Source organism: Phyllobates terribilis, unplaced genomic scaffold (genome assembly GCF_046119375.1).
Source record: "Phyllobates terribilis strain yellow unplaced genomic scaffold, ASM4611937v1 Scaffold_10__3_contigs__length_209671492, whole genome shotgun sequence".
In the NCBI taxonomy this organism is placed as follows: domain Eukaryota; kingdom Metazoa; phylum Chordata; class Amphibia; order Anura; family Dendrobatidae; genus Phyllobates; species Phyllobates terribilis.
This window is the reverse complement of record NW_027362770.1, coordinates 8,843,977-8,862,113: the sequence shown is the minus strand read 5'-3', so window position 1 is coordinate 8,862,113 and position 18,137 is coordinate 8,843,977.

Below are 18,137 nucleotides of genomic sequence, written 5' to 3'. Positions count from 1 at the left end.
TGAAATCGAAACGCTCACTGACATTTCCCCTAACTGAAAGTCTGATAAACGCTGGAAAAATGACTAAGTCCAAAAAAAAATTTTTTTCAACTTTTTTCAATTTTACCCCAATGGGATATATATTCTACCCACACACATTTGGAACTCTCCTGGGGTACCCTCACACATATTATTCCCTCATTTAGTGGATATTTTCACAAAAAAGTGAAATTTTAAAAAATCCAAAAAATTGGCTGAAAATGACTAAATAACAAGGACTCATTGGGAGAATCACTCTGGAACTGAAATCGGAAAGCTCACTGACATTTGCCCTATCTGAAAGTCTGATAAACGCCAGAAAAATGACTAAGTCCAAAAAAAAATTTTTTTCAACTTTTTTCAATTTTACCCCAATGGGATATATATTCTACCCACACACATTTGGAACTCTCCTGGGGTACCCTCACACATATTATTCCCTCATTTAGTGGATATTTTCACAAAAAAGTGAAATTTTAAAAAATCCAAAAAATTGGCTGAAAATGACTAAATAACAAGGACTCATTGGGAGAATCACTCTGGAACTGAAATCGGAAAGCTCACTGACATTTGCCCTATCTGAAAGTCTGATAAACGCCAGAAAAATGACTAAGTCCAAAAAAAAATTTTTTTCAACTTTTTTCAATTTTACCCCAATGGGATATATATTCTACCCACACACATTTGGAACTCTCCTGGGGTACCCTCACACATATTATTCCCTCATTTAGTGGATATTTTCACAAAAAAGTGAAATTTTCAAAAATCCAAAAAATTGGCTGAAAACGACTAAATATCAAGGACTCATTGGGCGAATCGCTCTGGAACTGAAATCGGAATGCTCACTGACATTTCCCCTATCTGAAAGTCTGATAAACGCCATAAAAATGACTAAGTCCAAAAAAAAATTTTTTTCAACTTTTTTCAATTTTACCCCCGTGGGATATATATTCTACCCACACACATTTGGAACTCTCCTGGGGTACCCTCACACATATTATTCCCTCATTTAGTGGATATTTTCACAAAAAAGTGAAATTTTCAAAAATCCAAGAGATTGGCTGAAAACGACTAAATATCAAGGACTCATTGGGCGAATCGCTCTGGAACTGAAATCGAAACGCTCACTGACATTTCCCCTAGCTGAAAGTCTGATAAACGCTGGAAAAATTACTAAGTCCAAAAAAAATTTTTTTTCAACTTTTTTCAATTTTTCCCCCCTGGGATATATATTCTACCCACACACAATTGGAACTCTCCTGGGGTACCCTCACACATATTATTCCCTCATTTAGTGGATATTTTCACAAAAAAAGTGAAATTTTCAAAAATCCAGAAAATTGGCTGAAAACTACAAAATATCAAGGACTCATTGGGCGAATCGCTCTGGAACTGAAATCGAAACGCTCACTGACATTTCCCCTAACTGAAAGTCTGATAAACGCTGGAAAAATGACTAAGTCTAAAAAAAATTTTTTTTCAACTTCTTTCAATTTTACCCCCGTGGGATATATATTCTACCCACACACATTTGGAACTCTCCTGGGGTACCCTCACACATATTATTCCCTCATTTAGTGGATATTTTCACAAAAAAGTGACATTTTCAAAAATACAGAAAATTGGCTGAAAACGACTAAATAACAAGGACTCATTGGGAGAATCACTCTGGAACTGAAATCGGAAAGCTCACTGACATTTGCCCTATCTGAAAGTCTGATAAACGCCAGAAAAATGACTAAGTCCAAAAAAAATTTTTTTTCAACTTCTTTCAATTTTACCCCCGTGGGATATATATTCTACCCACACACATTTGGAACTCTCCTGGGGTACCCTCACACATATTATTCCCTCATTTAGTGGATATTTTCACAAAAAAGTGAAATTTTCAAAAATCCAAAAAATTGGCTGAAAACGACTAAATATCAAGGACTCATTGGGCGAATCGCTCTGGAACTGAAATCGAAACGCTCACTGACATTTCCCCTAACTGAAAGTCTGATAAACGCTGGAAAAATGACTAAGTCCAAAAAAAATTTTTTTTCAACTTTTTTCAATTTTACCCCCGTGGGATATATATTCTACCCACACACATTTGGAACTCTCCTGGGGTACCCTCACACATATTATTCCCTCATTTAGTGGATATTTTCACAAAAAAGTAAAATTTTCAAAAATCCAAAAAATTGGCTGAAAACGACTAAATATCAAGGACTCATTGGGCGAATCGCGCTGGAACTGAAATCGGAACGCTCACTGACATTTGCCCTATCTGAAAGTCTGATAAACGCCAGAAAAATGACTAAGTCCAAAAAAAAAATGTTTTCAACTTTTTTCAATTTTACCCCCGTGGGATATATATTCTACCCACACACAATTGGAACTCTCCTGGGGTACCCTCACACATATTATTCCCTCATTTAGTGGATATTTTCACAAAAAAAGTGAAATTTTCAAAAATCCAGAAAATTGGCTGAAAACTACTAAATATCAAGGACTCATTGGGCGAATCGCTCTGGAACTGAAATCGAAACGCTCACTGACATTTCCCCTAACTGAAAGTCTGATAAACGCTGGAAAAATGACTAAGTCCAAAAAAAATTTTTTTTCAACTTCTTTCAATTTTACCCCCGTGGGATATATATTCTACCCACACACATTTGGAACTCTCCTGGGGTACCCTCACACATATTATTCCCTCATTTAGTGGATATTTTCACAAAAAAGTGACATTTTCAAAAATACAGAAAATTGGCTGAAAACGACTAAATAACAAGGACTCATTGGGAGAATCACTCTGGAACTGAAATCGGAAAGCTCACTGACATTTGCCCTATCTGAAAGTCTGATAAACGCCAGAAAAATGACTAAGTCCAAAAAAAAATCTTTTTCAACTTTTTTCAATTTTACCCCAATGGGATATATATTCTACCCACACACATTTGGAACTCTCCTGGGGTACCCTCACACATATTATTCCCTCATTTAGTGGATATTTTCACATAAAAGTGAAATTTTAAAAAATCCAGAAAATTGGCTGAAAACGACTAAATATCAAGGACTCATTGGGCGAATCGCTCTGGAACTGAAATCGGAATGCTCACTGACATTTCCCCCATCTGAAAGTCTGATAAACGCCAGAAAAATGACTAAGTCCAAAAAAAAATTTTTTTCAACTTTTTTAAATTTTACCCCCGTGGGATATATATTCTACCCACACACATTTGGAACTCTCCTGGGGTACCCTCTCACATATTATTCCCTCATTTAGTGGATATTTTCACAAAAAAGTGAAATTTTCAAAAATCCAAAAAATTGGCTGAAAACGACTAAATATCAAGGACTCATTGGGCGAATCGCTCTGGAACTGATATCGAAACGCTCACTGACATTTCCCCTAACTGAAAGTCTGATAAACGCTGGAAAAATGACTAAGTCCAAAAAAAATTTTTTTTCAACTTTTTTCAATTTTACCCCCGTGGGATATATATTCTACCCACACACATTTGGAACTCTCCTGGGGTACCCTCACACATATTATTCCCTCATTTAGTGGATATTTTCACAAAAAAAGTGAAATTTTCAAAAATCCAGAAAATTGGCTGAAAACTACTAAATATCAAGGACTCATTGGGCGAATCGCTCTGGAACTGAAATCGAAACGCTCACTGACATTTCCCCTAACTGAAAGTCTGATAAACGCTGGAAAAATGACTAAGTCCAAAAAAAATTTTTTTTCAACTTCTTTCAATTTTACCCCCGTGGGATATATATTCTACCCACACACATTTGGAACTCTCCTGGGGTACCCTCACACATATTATTCCCTCATTTAGTGGATATTTTCACAAAAAAGTGAAATTTTCAAAAATCCAAAAAATTGGCTGAAAACGACTAAATATCAAGGACTCATTGGGCGAATCGCTCTGGAACTGAAATCGAAACGCTCACTGACATTTCCCCTAACTGAAAGTCTGATAAACGCTGGAAAAATGACTAAGTCCAAAAAAAATTTTTTTTCAACTTTTTTCAATTTTACCCCCGTGGGATATATATTCTACCCACACACATTTGGAACTCTCCTGGGGTACCCTCACACATATTATTCCCTCATTTAGTGGATATTTTCACAAAAAAGTAAAATTTTCAAAAATCCAAAAAATTGGCTGAAAACGACTAAATATCAAGGACTCATTGGGCGAATCGCGCTGGAACTGAAATCGGAACGCTCACTGACATTTCCCCTAACTGAAAGTCTGATAAACGCTGGAAAAATGACTAAGTCCAAAAAAAATTTTTTTTCAACTTCTTTCAATTTTACCCCCGTGGGATATATATTCTACCCACACACATTTGGAACTCTCCTGGGGTACCCTCACACATATTATTCCCTCATTTAGTGGATATTTTCACAAAAAAAGTGAAATTTTCAAAAATCCAGAAAATTGGCTGAAAACTACTAAATATCAAGGACTCATTGGGCGAATCGCTCTGGAACTGAAATCGGAATGCTCACTGACATTTCCCCTATCTGAAAGTCTGATAAACGCCAGAAAAATGACTAAGTCCAAAAAAGAATTTTTTTCAACTTTTTTCAATTTTACCCCTGTGGGATATATATTCTACCCACACACATTTGGAACTCTCCTGGGGTACCCTCACACATATTATTCCCTCATTTAGTGGATATTTTCACAAAAAAGTGAAATTTTCAAAAATCCAAAAAATTGGCTGAAAACGACTAAATATCAAGGACTCATTGGGCGAATCGCTCTGGAACTGAAATCGAAACGCTCACTGACATTTCCCCTAACTGAAAGTCTGATAAACGCTGGAAAAATGACTAAGTCCAAAAAAAATTTTTTTTCAACTTTTTTCAATTTTACCCCCGTGGGATATATATTCTACCCACACACATTTGGAACTCTCCTGGGGTACCCTCACACATATTATTCCCTCATTTAGTGGATATTTTCACAAAAAAGTAAAATTTTCAAAAATCCAAAAAATTGGCTGAAAACGACTAAATAGCAAGGACTCATTGGGCGAATCGCGCTGGAACTGAAATCGGAACGCTCACTGACATTTGCCCTATCTGAAAGTCTGATAAACGCCAGAAAAATGACTAAGTCCAAAAAAAAAATTTTTTAAACTTTTTTCAATTTTACCCCCGTGGGATATATATTCTACCCACACACATTTGGAACTCTCCTGGGGTACCCTCACACATATTATTCCCTCATTTAGTGGATATTTTCACAAAAAAAGTGAAATTTTCAAAAATCCAGAAAATTGGCTGAAAACGACTAAATATCAAGGACTCATTGGGCGAATCGCTCTGGAACTGAAATCGAAACGCTCACTGACATTTCCCCTAACTGAAAGTCTGATAAACGCTGGAAAAATGACTAAGTCCAAAAAAAATTTTTTTTCAACTTCTTTCAATTTTACCCCCGTGGGATATATATTCTACCCACACACATTTGGAACTCTCCTGGGGTACCCTCACACATATTATTCCCTCATTTAGTGGATATTTTCACAAAAAAGTGACATTTTCAAAAATACAGAAAATTGGCTGAAAACGACTAAATAACAAGGACTCATTGGGAGAATCACTCTGGAACTGAAATCGGAAAGCTCACTGACATTTGCCCTATCTGAAAGTCTGATAAACGCCAGAAAAATGACTAAGTCCAAAAAAAAATCTTTTTCAACTTTTTTCAATTTTACCCCAATGGGATATATATTCTACCCACACACATTTGGAACTCTCCTGGGGTACCCTCACACATATTATTCCCTCATTTAGTGGATATTTTCACATAAAAGTGAAATTTTAAAAAATCCAGAAAATTGGCTGAAAACGACTAAATATCAAGGACTCATTGGGCGAATCGCTCTGGAACTGAAATCGGAATGCTCACTGACATTTCCCCTATCTGAAGGTCTGATAAACGCCAGAAAAATGACTTAGTCCAAAAAAAAATTTTTTTCAACTTTTTTCAACTTTACCCCCGTGGGATATATATTCTACCCACACACATTTGGAACTCTCCTGGGGTACCCTCACACATATTATTCCCTCATTTAGTGGATATTTTCACAAAAAAGTGAAATTTTCAAAAATCCAAAAAATTGGCTGAAAACGACTAAATATCAAGGACGCATTGGGCGAATCGCTCTGGAACTGAAATCGAAACGCTCACTGACCATTTCCCCTAACTGAAAGTCTGATAAACGCTGGAAAAATGACTAAGTCCAAAAAAAATTTTTTTTAAACTTTTTTCAATTTTACCCCCGTGGGATATATATTCTACTCACACACATTTGGAACTCTCCTGGGGTACCCTCACACATATTATTCCCTCATTTAGTGGATATTTTCACAAAAAAAGTGAAATTTTCAAAAATCCAGAAAATTAGCTGAAAACTACTAAATATCAAGGACTCATTGGGCGAATCGCTCTGGAACTGAAATCGAAACGCTCACTGACATTTCCCCTAACTGAAAGTCTGATAAACGCTGGAAAAATGACTAAGTCCAAAAAAAATTTTTTTTCAACTTCTTTCAATTTTACCCCCGTGGGATATATATTCTACCCACACACATTTGGAACTCTCCTGGGGTACCCTCACACATATTATTCCCTCATTTAGTGGATATTTTCACAAAAAAGTGAAATTTTCAAAAATCCAAAAAATTGGCTGAAAACGACTAAATATCAAGGACTCATTGGGCGAATCGCTCTGGAACTGAAATCGAAACGCTCACTGACATTTCCCCTAACTGAAAGTCTGATAAACGCTGGAAAAATGACTAAGTCCAAAAAAAAATTTTTTTCAACTTTTTCCAATTTTACCCCCGTGGGATATATATTCTACCCACACACATTTGGAACTCTCCTGGGGTACCCTCACACATATTATTCCCTCATTTAGTGGATATTTTCACAAAAAAAGTGAAATTTTCAAAAATCCAGAAAATTGGCTGAAAACTACTAAATATCAAGGACTCATTGGGCGAATCGCTCTGGAACTGAAATCGAAACGCTCACTGACATTTCCCCTAACTGAAAGTCTGATAAACGCTGGAAAAATGACTAAGTCCAAAAAAAATTTTTTTTCAACTTCTTTCAATTTTACCTCCGTGGGATATATATTCTACCCACACACATTTGGAACTCTCCTGGGGTACCCTCACACATATTATTCCCTCATTTAGTGGATATTTTCACAAAAAAGTGAAATTTTAAAAAATCCAGAAAATTGGCTGAAAACGACTAAATATCAAGGACTCATTGGGCGAATCGCTCTGGAACTGAAATCGGAATGCTCACTGACATTTCCCCTATCTGAAAGTCTGATACACGCGAGAAAAATGACTAAGTCCAAAAAAAAATTTTTTTAAACTTTTTTCAATTTTACCCCCGTGGGATATATATTCTACCCACACACATTTGGAACTCTCCTGGGGTACCCTCACACATATTATTCCCTCATTTAGTGGATATTTTCACAAAAAAAGTGAAATTTTCAAAAATCCAGAAAATTGGCTGAAAACTACTAAATATCAAGGACTCATTGGGCGAATCGCTCTGGAACTGAAATCGAAACGCTCACTGACATTTCCCCTAACTGAAAGTCTGATAAACGCTGGAAAAATGACTAAGTCCAAAAAAAATTTTTTTTAAACTTTTTTCAATTTTACCCCCGTGGGATATATATTCTACCCACACACATTTGGAACTCTCCTGGGGTACCCTCACACATATTATTCCCTCATTTAGTGGATATTTTCACAAAAAAAGTGAAATTTTCAAAAATCCAGAAAATTGGCTGAAAACTACTAAATATCAAGGACTCATTGGGCGAATCGCTCTGGAACTGAAATCGAAACGCTCACTGACATTTCCCCTAACTGAAAGTCTGATAAACGCTGGAAAAATGACTAAGTCCAAAAAAAATTTTTTTTCAACTTCTTTCAATTTTACCCCCGTGGGATATATATTCTACCCACACACATTTGGAACTCTCCTGGGGTACCCTCACACATATTATTCCCTCATTTAGTGGATATTTTCACAAAAAAGTGAAATTTTCAAAAATCCAAAAAATTGGCTGAAAACGACTAAATATCAAGGACTCATTGGGCGAATCGCTCTGGAACTGAAATCGAAATGCTCACTGACATTTCCCCTAACTGAAAGTCTGATAAACGCTGGAAAAATGACTAAGTCCAAAAAAAATTTTTTTTCAACTTTTTTCAATTTTACCCCCTTGGGATATATATTCTACCCACACACATTTGGAACTCTCCTGGGGTACCCTCACACATATTATTCCCTCATTTAGTGGATATTTTCACAAAAAAAGTGAAATTTTCAAAAATCCAGAAAATTGGCTGAAAACTACTAAATATCAAGGACTCATTGGGCGAATCGCTCTGGAACTGAAATCGAAACGCTCACTGACATTTCCCCTATCTGAAAGTCTGATAAACGCTGGAAAATGACTAAGTCCAAAAAAAATTTTTTTTAAACTTTTTTCAATTTTACCCCCGTGGGATATATATTCTACCCAAACACATTTGGAACTCTCCTGGGGTACCCTCACACATATTATTCCCTCATTTAGTGGATATTTTCACAAAAAAAGTGAAATTTTCAAAAATCCAGAAAATTGGCTGAAAACTACTAAATATCAAGGACTCATTGGGCGAATCGCTCTGGAACTGAAATCGAAACGCTCACTGACATTTCCCCTAACTGAAAGTCTGATAAACGCTGGAAAAATGACGAAGTCCAAAAAAAATTTTTTTTCAACTTCTTTCAATTTTACCCCCGTGGGATATATATTCTACCCACACACATTTGGAACTCTCCTGGGGTACCCTCACACATATTATTCCCTCATTTAGTGGATATTTTCACAAAAAAGTGAAATTTTCAAAAATCCAAAAAATTGGCTGAAAACGACTAAATATCAAGGACTCATTGGGCGAATTGCTCTGGAACTGAAATCGAAACGCTCACTGACATTTCCCCTAACTGAAAGTCTGATAAACGCTGGAAAAATGACTAAGTCCAAAAAAAATTTTTTTTCAACTTTTTTCAATTTTACCCCCGTGGGATATATATTCTACCCACACACATTTGGAACTCTCCTGGGGTACCCTCACACATATTATTCCCTCATTTAGTGGATATTTTCACAAAAAAAGTGAAATTTTCAAAAATCCAGAAAATTGGCTGAAAACTACTAAATATCAAGGACTCATTGGGCGAATCGCTCTGGAACTGAAATCGAAACGCTCACTGACATTTCCCCTAACTGAAAGTCTGATAAACGCTGGAAAAATGACTAAGTCCAAAAAAAATTTTTTTTCAACTTCTTTCAATTTTACCTCCGTGGGATATATATTCTACCCACACACATTTGGAACTCTCCTGGGGTACCCTCACACATATTATTCCCTCATTTAGTGGATATTTTCACAAAAAAGTGAAATTTTAAAAAATCCAGAAAATTGGCTGAAAACGACTAAATATCAAGGACTCATTGGGCGAATCGCTCTGGAACTGAAATCGGAATGCTCACTGACATTTCCCCTATCTGAAAGTCTGATACACGCCAGAAAAATGACTAAGTCCAAAAAAAAATTTTTTTCAACTTTTTTCAATTTTACCCCCGTGGGATATATATTCTACCCACACACATTTGGAACTCTCCTGGGGTACCCTCACACATATTATTCCCTCATTTAGTGGATATTTTCACAAAAAAGTAAAATTTTCAAAAATCCAAAAAATTGGCTGAAAACGACTAAATATCAAGGACTCATTGGGCGAATCGCGCTGGAACTGAAATCGGAACGCTCACTGACATTTGCCCTATCTGAAAGTCTGATAAACGCCAGAAAAATGACTAAGTCCAAAAAAAAAATTTTTTAAACTTTTTTCAATTTTACCCCCGTGGGATATATATTCTACCCACACACATTTGGAACTCTCCTGGGGTACCCTCACACATATTATTCCCTCATTTAGTGGATATTTTCACAAAAAAAGTGAAATTTTCAAAAATCCAGAAAATTGGCTGAAAACGACTAAATATCAAGGACTCATTGGGCGAATCGCTCTGGAACTGAAATCGAAACGCTCACTGACATTTCCCCTAACTGAAAGACTAATAAACGCTGGAAAAATGACTAAGTCCAAAAAAAATTTTTTTTAAACTTTTTTCAATTTTACCCCCGTGGGATATATATTCTACCCACACACATTTGGAACTCTCCTGGGGTACCCTCACACATATTATTCCCTCATTTAGCGGATATTTTCACAAAAAAGTGAAATTTTCAAAAATCCAAAAAATTGGCTGAAAACGCCTAAATATCAAGGACTCATTGGGCGAATCGCTCTGGAACTGAAATCGGAATGCTCACTGACATTTCCCCTATCTGAAAGTCTGATAAACGCCAGAAAAATGACTAAGTCCAAAAAAAAATTTTTTTCAACTTTTTTCAATTTTACCCCCGTGGGATATATATTCTACCCACACACATTTTGAACTCTCCTGGGGTACCCTCACACATATTATTCCCTCATTTAGTGGATATTTTCACAAAAAAGTGAAATTTTCAAAAATCCAAAAAATTGGCTGAAAACGACTAAATATCAAGGACTCATTGGGCGAATCGCTCTGGAACTGAAATCGAAACGCTCACTGACATTTCCCCTAACTGAAAGTCTGATAAACGCTGGAAAAATGACTAAGTCCAAAAAAAATTTTTTTTCAACTTTTTTCAATTTTACCGCCGTGGGATATATATTCTACCCACACACATTTGGAACTCTCCTGGGGTACCCTCACACATATTATTCCCTCATTTAGTGGATATTTTCACAAAAAAAGTGAAATTTTCAAAAATCCAGAAAATTGGCTGAAAACTACTAAATATCAAGGACTCATTGGGCGAATCGCTCTGGAACTGAAATCGAAACGCTCACTGACATTTCCCCTAACTGAAAGTCTGATAAACGCTGGAAAAATGACTAAGTCCAAAAAAAATTTTTTTTCAACTTCTTTCAATTTTACCTCTGTGGGATATATATTCTACCCACACACATTTGGAACTCTCCTGGGGTACCCTCACACATATTATTCCCTCATTTAGTGGATATTTTCACAAAAAAGTGAAATTTTAAAAAATCCAGAAAATTGGCTGAAAACGACTAAATATCAAGGACTCATTGGGCGAATCGCTCTGGAACTGAAATCGGAATGCTCACTGACATTTCCCCTATCTGAAAGTCTGATAAACGCCAGAAAAATGACTAAGTCCAAAAAAAAAATTTTTTTCAACTTTTTTCAATTTTACCCCCGTGGGATATATATTCTACCCACACACATTTGGAACTCTCCTGGGGTACCCTCACACATATTATTCCCTCATTTAGTGGATATTTTCACAAAAAAGTAAAATTTTCAAAAATCCAAAAAATTGGCTGAAAACGACTAAATATCAAGGACTCATTGGGCGAATCGCGCTGGAACTGAAATCGGAACGCTCACTGACATTTGCCCTATCTGAAAGTCTGATAAACACCAGAAAAATGACTAAGTCCAAAAAAAAAATTTTTTAAACTTTTTTCAATTTTACCCCCGTGGGATATATATTCTACCCACACACATTTGGAACTCTCCTGGGGTACCCTCACACATATTATTCCCTCATTTAGTGGATATTTTCACAAAAAAAGTGAAATTTTCAAAAATCCAGAAAATTGGCTGAAAACTACTAAATATCAAGGACTCATTGGGTGAATCGCTCTGGAACTGAAATCGGAATGCTCACTGACATTTCCCCTATCTGAAAGTCTGATAAACGCCAGAAAAATGACTAAGTAAAAAAAATTTTTTTCAACTTTTTTCAATTTTACCCCCGTGTGATATATATTCTACCCACACACATTTGGAACTCTCCTGGGGTACCCTCACACATATTATTCCCTCATTTAGTGAATATTTTCACAAAAAAGTGAAATTTTAAAAAATCCAGAAAATTGGCTGAAAACGACTAAATATCAAGGACTCATTGGGTGAATCACTCTGGAACTGAAATCGGAATGCTCACTGACATTTCCCCTATCTGAAAGTCTGATAAACGCCAGAAAAATGACTAAGTCCAAAAAAAAATTTTTTTCAACTTTTTTCAATTTTACCCCCGTGGGATATATATTCTACCCACACACATTTGGAACTCTCCTGGGGTACCCTCACACATATTATTCCCTCATTTAGTGGATATTTTGACAAAAAAGTGACATTTTCAAAAATCCAAAAAATTGGCTGAAAACGACTAAATATCAAGGACTCATTGGGTGAATCACTCTGGAACTGAAATCGGAATGCTCACTGACATTTCCCCTATCTGAAAGTCTGATAAACGCCAGAAAAATGACTAAGTCCAAAAATAATTTTTTTCAACTTTTTTCAATTTTACCCCCGTGGGATATATATTCTCCCCACACACATTTGGAACTCTCCTGGGGTACCCTCACACATATTATTCCCTCATTTAGTGGATATTTTGACAAAAAAGTGACATTTTCAAAAATCCAAAAAATTGGCTGAAAACGACTAAATATCAAGGACTCACTGGGGGAATCGCTCTGGAACTGAAATCGGAACGCTCACTGACATTTGCCCTATCTGAAAATCTGATAAACGCCACAAAAATGACTAAGTCCAAAAAAAAATTTTTTTCAACTTTTTTCAATTTTACCCCCGTGGGATATATATTCTACCCACACACATTTGGAACTCTCCTGGGGTACCCAAATGGCATGCATCAGAAGAGGAATAGGGGCATATGATGAGAACATTGTTCTTCCTCTGTATAAAGCGCTGGTAAGGCCGCACTTAGAATATTGTGCACAGTTCTGGGCTCCGGTGCTCAGGAAAGACATACTGGAGCTAGAGAGGGTACAAAGGAGGGCGACTAAGGTAATAAAGGGAATGGAGGGACTAGAATACCCAGAGAGGTTGTCAAAATTAGGCCTATTTACATTGGAAAAGAGAAGGCTTAGGGGAGACCTCATAAACATGTATAAATACATCAGGGGGCAGTACAGAGATCTCTCCCATGACCTGTTTATACCAAGGATGGTGACAAAGACAAGGGGGCACACTATGCGTCTGGAGGAAAGGAGGTTCCTGCACCAGCATAGAAGGGGATTCTTTACGGTCAGAGCCGTGAGACTCTGGAACTCTCTGGGAGAGGAAGTGGTGATGTCCAACTCACTTAATGAGTTCAAGAGAGGCCTGGATGCCTTTCTTGAGAACAATAAAATTACATCTTATGCTTAGTTAATTAATCCAGGGATTTAATCTGACTGCCAGATTGGTGTCGGGAAGTGAATTTTTCCTCAATGATGTAAATTGGCCTATACCGCATGGTATAGGAATAGCGGAATAGCTGCAGTGCACAAGAAATAGGCTGAACTGGATGGACGCTTGTCTTTTTTCAGCCTTATAAACTATGTAACTACCCTCACACATATTATTCCCTCATTTAGTGGATATTTTCACAAAAAAGTGACATTTTCAAAAATCCAGAAAATTGGCTGAAAACGACTAAATATCAAGGACTCATTGGGCGAATCGCTCTGGAACTGAAATCGGAATGCTCACTGACATTTCCCCTATCTGAAAGTCTGATAAACGCCAGAAAAATGACTAAGTCCAAAAAAAAATTTTTTTCAACTTTTTTCAATTTTACCCCCGTGGGATATATATTCTACCCACACACATTTGGAACTCTCCTGGGGTACCCTCACACATATTATTCCCTCATTTAGTGGATATTTTCACAAAAAAGTAAAATTTTCAAAAATCCAAAAAATTGTCTGAAAACGACTAAATATCAAGGACTCATTGGGTGAATCGCGCTGGAACTGAAATCGGAACGCTCACTGACATTTGCCCTATCTGAAAGTCTGATAAACGCCAGAAAAATGACTAAGTCCAAAAAAAAAATTTTTTCAACTTTTTTCAATTTTTCCCCCGTGGGATATATATTCTACCCACACACATTTGGAACTCTCCTGGGGTACCCTCACACATATTATTCCCTCATTTAGTGGATATTTTCACAAAAAAGTGAAATTTTCAAAAATCCAAAAGATTGGCTGAAAACGACTAAATATCAAGGACTCATTGGGCGAATCGCTCTGGAACTGAAATCGAAACGCTCACTGACATTTCCCCTAGCTGAAAGTCTGATAAACGCTGGAAAAATTACTAAGTCCAAAAAAAATTTTTTTTCAACTTTTTTCAATTTTACCCCCGTGGGATATATATTCTACCCACACACATTTGGAACTCTCCTGGGGTACCCTCACACATATTATTCCCTCATTTAGTGGATATTTTCACACAAAAAGTGAAATTTTCAAAAATCCAGAAAATTGGCTGAAAACTACTAAATATCAAGGACTCATTGGGCGAATCGCTCTGGAACTGAAATCGAAACGCTCACTGACATTTCCCCTAACTGAAAGTCTGATAAACGCTGGAAAAATGACTAAGTCCAAAAAAAATTTTTTTTCAACTTTTTTCAATTTTACCCCAATGGGATATATATTCTACCCACACACATTTGGAACTCTCCTGGGGTACCCTCACACATATTATTCCCTCATTTAGTGGATATTTTCACATAAAAGTGAAATTTTAAAAAATCCAGAAAATTGGCTGAAAACGACTAAATATCAAGGACTCATTGGGCGAATCGCTCTGGAACTGAAATCGGAATGCTCACTGACATTTCCCCTATCTGAAGGTCTGATAAACGCCAGAAAAATGACTTAGTCCAAAAAAAAATTTTTTTCAACTTTTTTCAATTTTACCCCCGTGGGATATATATTCTACCCACACACATTTGGAACTCTCCTGGGGTACCCTCACACATATTATTCCCTCATTTAGTGGATATTTTCACAAAAAAAGTGAAATTTTCAAAAATCCAGAAAATTGGCTGAAAACTACTAAATATCAAGGACTCATTGGGCGAATCGCTCTGGAACTGAAATCGAAACGCTCACTGACATTTCCCCTAACTGAAAGTCTGATAAACGCTGGAAAAATGACTAAGTCCAAAAAAAATTTTTTTTCAACTTCTTTCAATTTTACCCCCGTGGGATATATATTCTACCCACACACATTTGGAACTCTCCTGGGGTACCCTCACACATATTATTCCCTCATTTAGTGGATATTTTCACAAAAAAGTGAAATTTTCAAAAATCCAAAAAATTGGCTGAAAACGACTAAATATCAAGGACTCATTGGGCGAATCGCTCTGGAACTGAAATCGGAACGCTCACTGACATTTGCCCTATCTGAAAGTCTGATAAACGCCAGAAAAATGACTAAGTCCAAAAAAAAAATTTTTTCAACTTTTTTCAATTTTTCCCCCGTGGGATATATATTCTACCCACACACATTTGGAACTCTCCTGGGGTACCCTCACACATATTATTCCCTCATTTAGTGGATATTTTCACAAAAAAGTGAAATTTTCAAAAATCCAAAAGATTGGCTGAAAACGACTAAATATCAAGGACTCATTGGGCGAATCGCTCTGGAACTGAAATCGAAACGCTCACTGACATTTCCCCTAGCTGAAAGTCTGATAAACGCTGGAAAAATTACTAAGTCCAAAAAAAATTTTTTTTCAACTTTTTTTAATTTTACCCCCGTGGGATATATATTCTACCCACACACATTTGGAACTCTCCTGGGGTACCCTCACACATATTATTCCCTCATTTAGTGGATATTTTCACACAAAAAGTGAAATTTTCAAAAATCCAGAAAATTGGCTGAAAACTACTAAATATCAAGGACTCATTGGGCGAATCGCTCTGGAACTGAAATCGAAACGCTCACTGACATTTCCCCTAACTGAAAGTCTGATAAACGCTGGAAAAATGACTAAGTCCAAAAAAAATTTTTTTTCAACTTTTTTCAATTTTACCCCAATGGGATATATATTCTACCCACACACATTTGGAACTCTCCTGGGGTACCCTCACACATATTATTCCCTCATTTAGTGGATATTTTCACATAAAAGTGAAATTTTAAAAAATCCAGAAAATTGGCTGAAAACGACTAAATATCAAGGACTCATTGGGCGAATCGCTCTGGAACTGAAATCGGAATGCTCACTGACATTTCCCCTATCTGAAGGTCTGATAAACGCCAGAAAAATGACTTAGTCCAAAAAAAAATTTTTTTCAACTTTTTTCAATTTTACCCCCGTGGGATATATATTCTACCCACACACATTTGGAACTCTCCTGGGGTACCCTCACACATATTATTCCCTCATTTAGTGGATATTTTCACAAAAAAAGTGAAATTTTCAAAAATCCAGAAAATTGGCTGAAAACTACTAAATATCAAGGACTCATTGGGCGAATCGCTCTGGAACTGAAATCGAAACGCTCACTGACATTTCCCCTAACTGAAAGTCTGATAAACGCTGGAAAAATGACTAAGTCCAAAAAAATTTTTTTTTCAACTTCTTTCATTTTTACCCCCGTGGGATATATATTCTACCCACACACATTTGGAACTCTCCTGGGGTACCCTCACACATATTATTCCCTCATTTAGTGGATATTTTCACAAAAAAGTGAAATTTTAAAAAATCCAGAAAATTGGCTGAAAACGACTAAATATCAAGGACTCATTGGGCGAATCGCTCTGGAACTGAAATCGGAATGCTCACTGACATTTCCCCTATCTGAAAGTCTGATACACGCCAGAAAAATGACTAAGTCCAAAAAAAAATTTTTTTCAACTTTTTTCAATTTTACCCCCGTGGGATATATATTCTACCCACACACATTTGGAACTCTCCTGGGGTACCCTCACACATATTATTCCCTCATTTAGTGGATATTTTCACAAAAAAGTAAAATTTTCAAAAATCCAAAAAATTGGCTGAAAACGACTAAATATAAAGGACTCATTGGGCGAATCGCGCTGGAACTGAAATCGGAACGCTCACTGACATTTGCCCTATCTGAAAGTCTGATAAACGCCAGAAAAATGACTAAGTCCAAAAAAAAAATTTTTTAAACTTTTTTCAATTTTACCCCCGTGGGATATATATTCTACCCACACACATTTGGAACTCTCCTGGGGTACCCTCACACATATTATTCCCTCATTTAGTGGATATTTTCACAAAAAAAGTGAAATTTTCAAAAATCCAGAAAATTGGCTGAAAACTACTAAATATCAAGGACTCATTGGGCGAATCGCACTGGAACTGAAATCGGAACGCTCACTGACATTTGCCCTATCTGAAAGTCTGATAAACGCCAGAAAAATGACTAAGTCCAAAAAAAAAATTTTTTAAACTTTTTTCAATTTTACCCCCGTGGGATATATATTCTACCCACACACATTTGGAACTCTCCTGGGGTACCCTCACACATATTATTCCCTCATTTAGTGGATATTTTCACAAAAAAGTGAAATTTTCAAAAATCCAAAAAATTGGCTGAAAACGACTAAATATCAAGGACTCATTGGGCGAATCGCGCTGGAACTGAAATCGGAACGCTCACTGACATTTGCCCTATCTGAAAGTCTGATAAACGCCAGAAAAATGACTAAGTCCAAAAAAAAAAATCTTTTAAACTTTTTTCAATTTTACCCCCGTGGGATATATATTCTACCCACACACATTTGGAACTCTCCTGGGGTACCCTCACACATATTATTCCCTCATTTAGTGGATATTTTCACAAAAAAAGTGAAATTTTCAAAAATCCAGAAAATTGGCTGAAAACTACTAAATATCAAGGACTCATTGGGAGAATCACTCTGGAACTGAAATCGGAAAGCTCACTGACATTTGCCCTATCTGAAAGTCTGATAAACGCCAGAAAAATGACTAAGTCCAAAAAAAAATCTTTTTCAACTTTTTTCAATTTTACCCCAATGGGATATATATTCTACCCACACACATTTGGAACTCTCCTGGGGTACCCTCACACATATTATTCCCTCATTTAGTGGATATTTTCACAAAA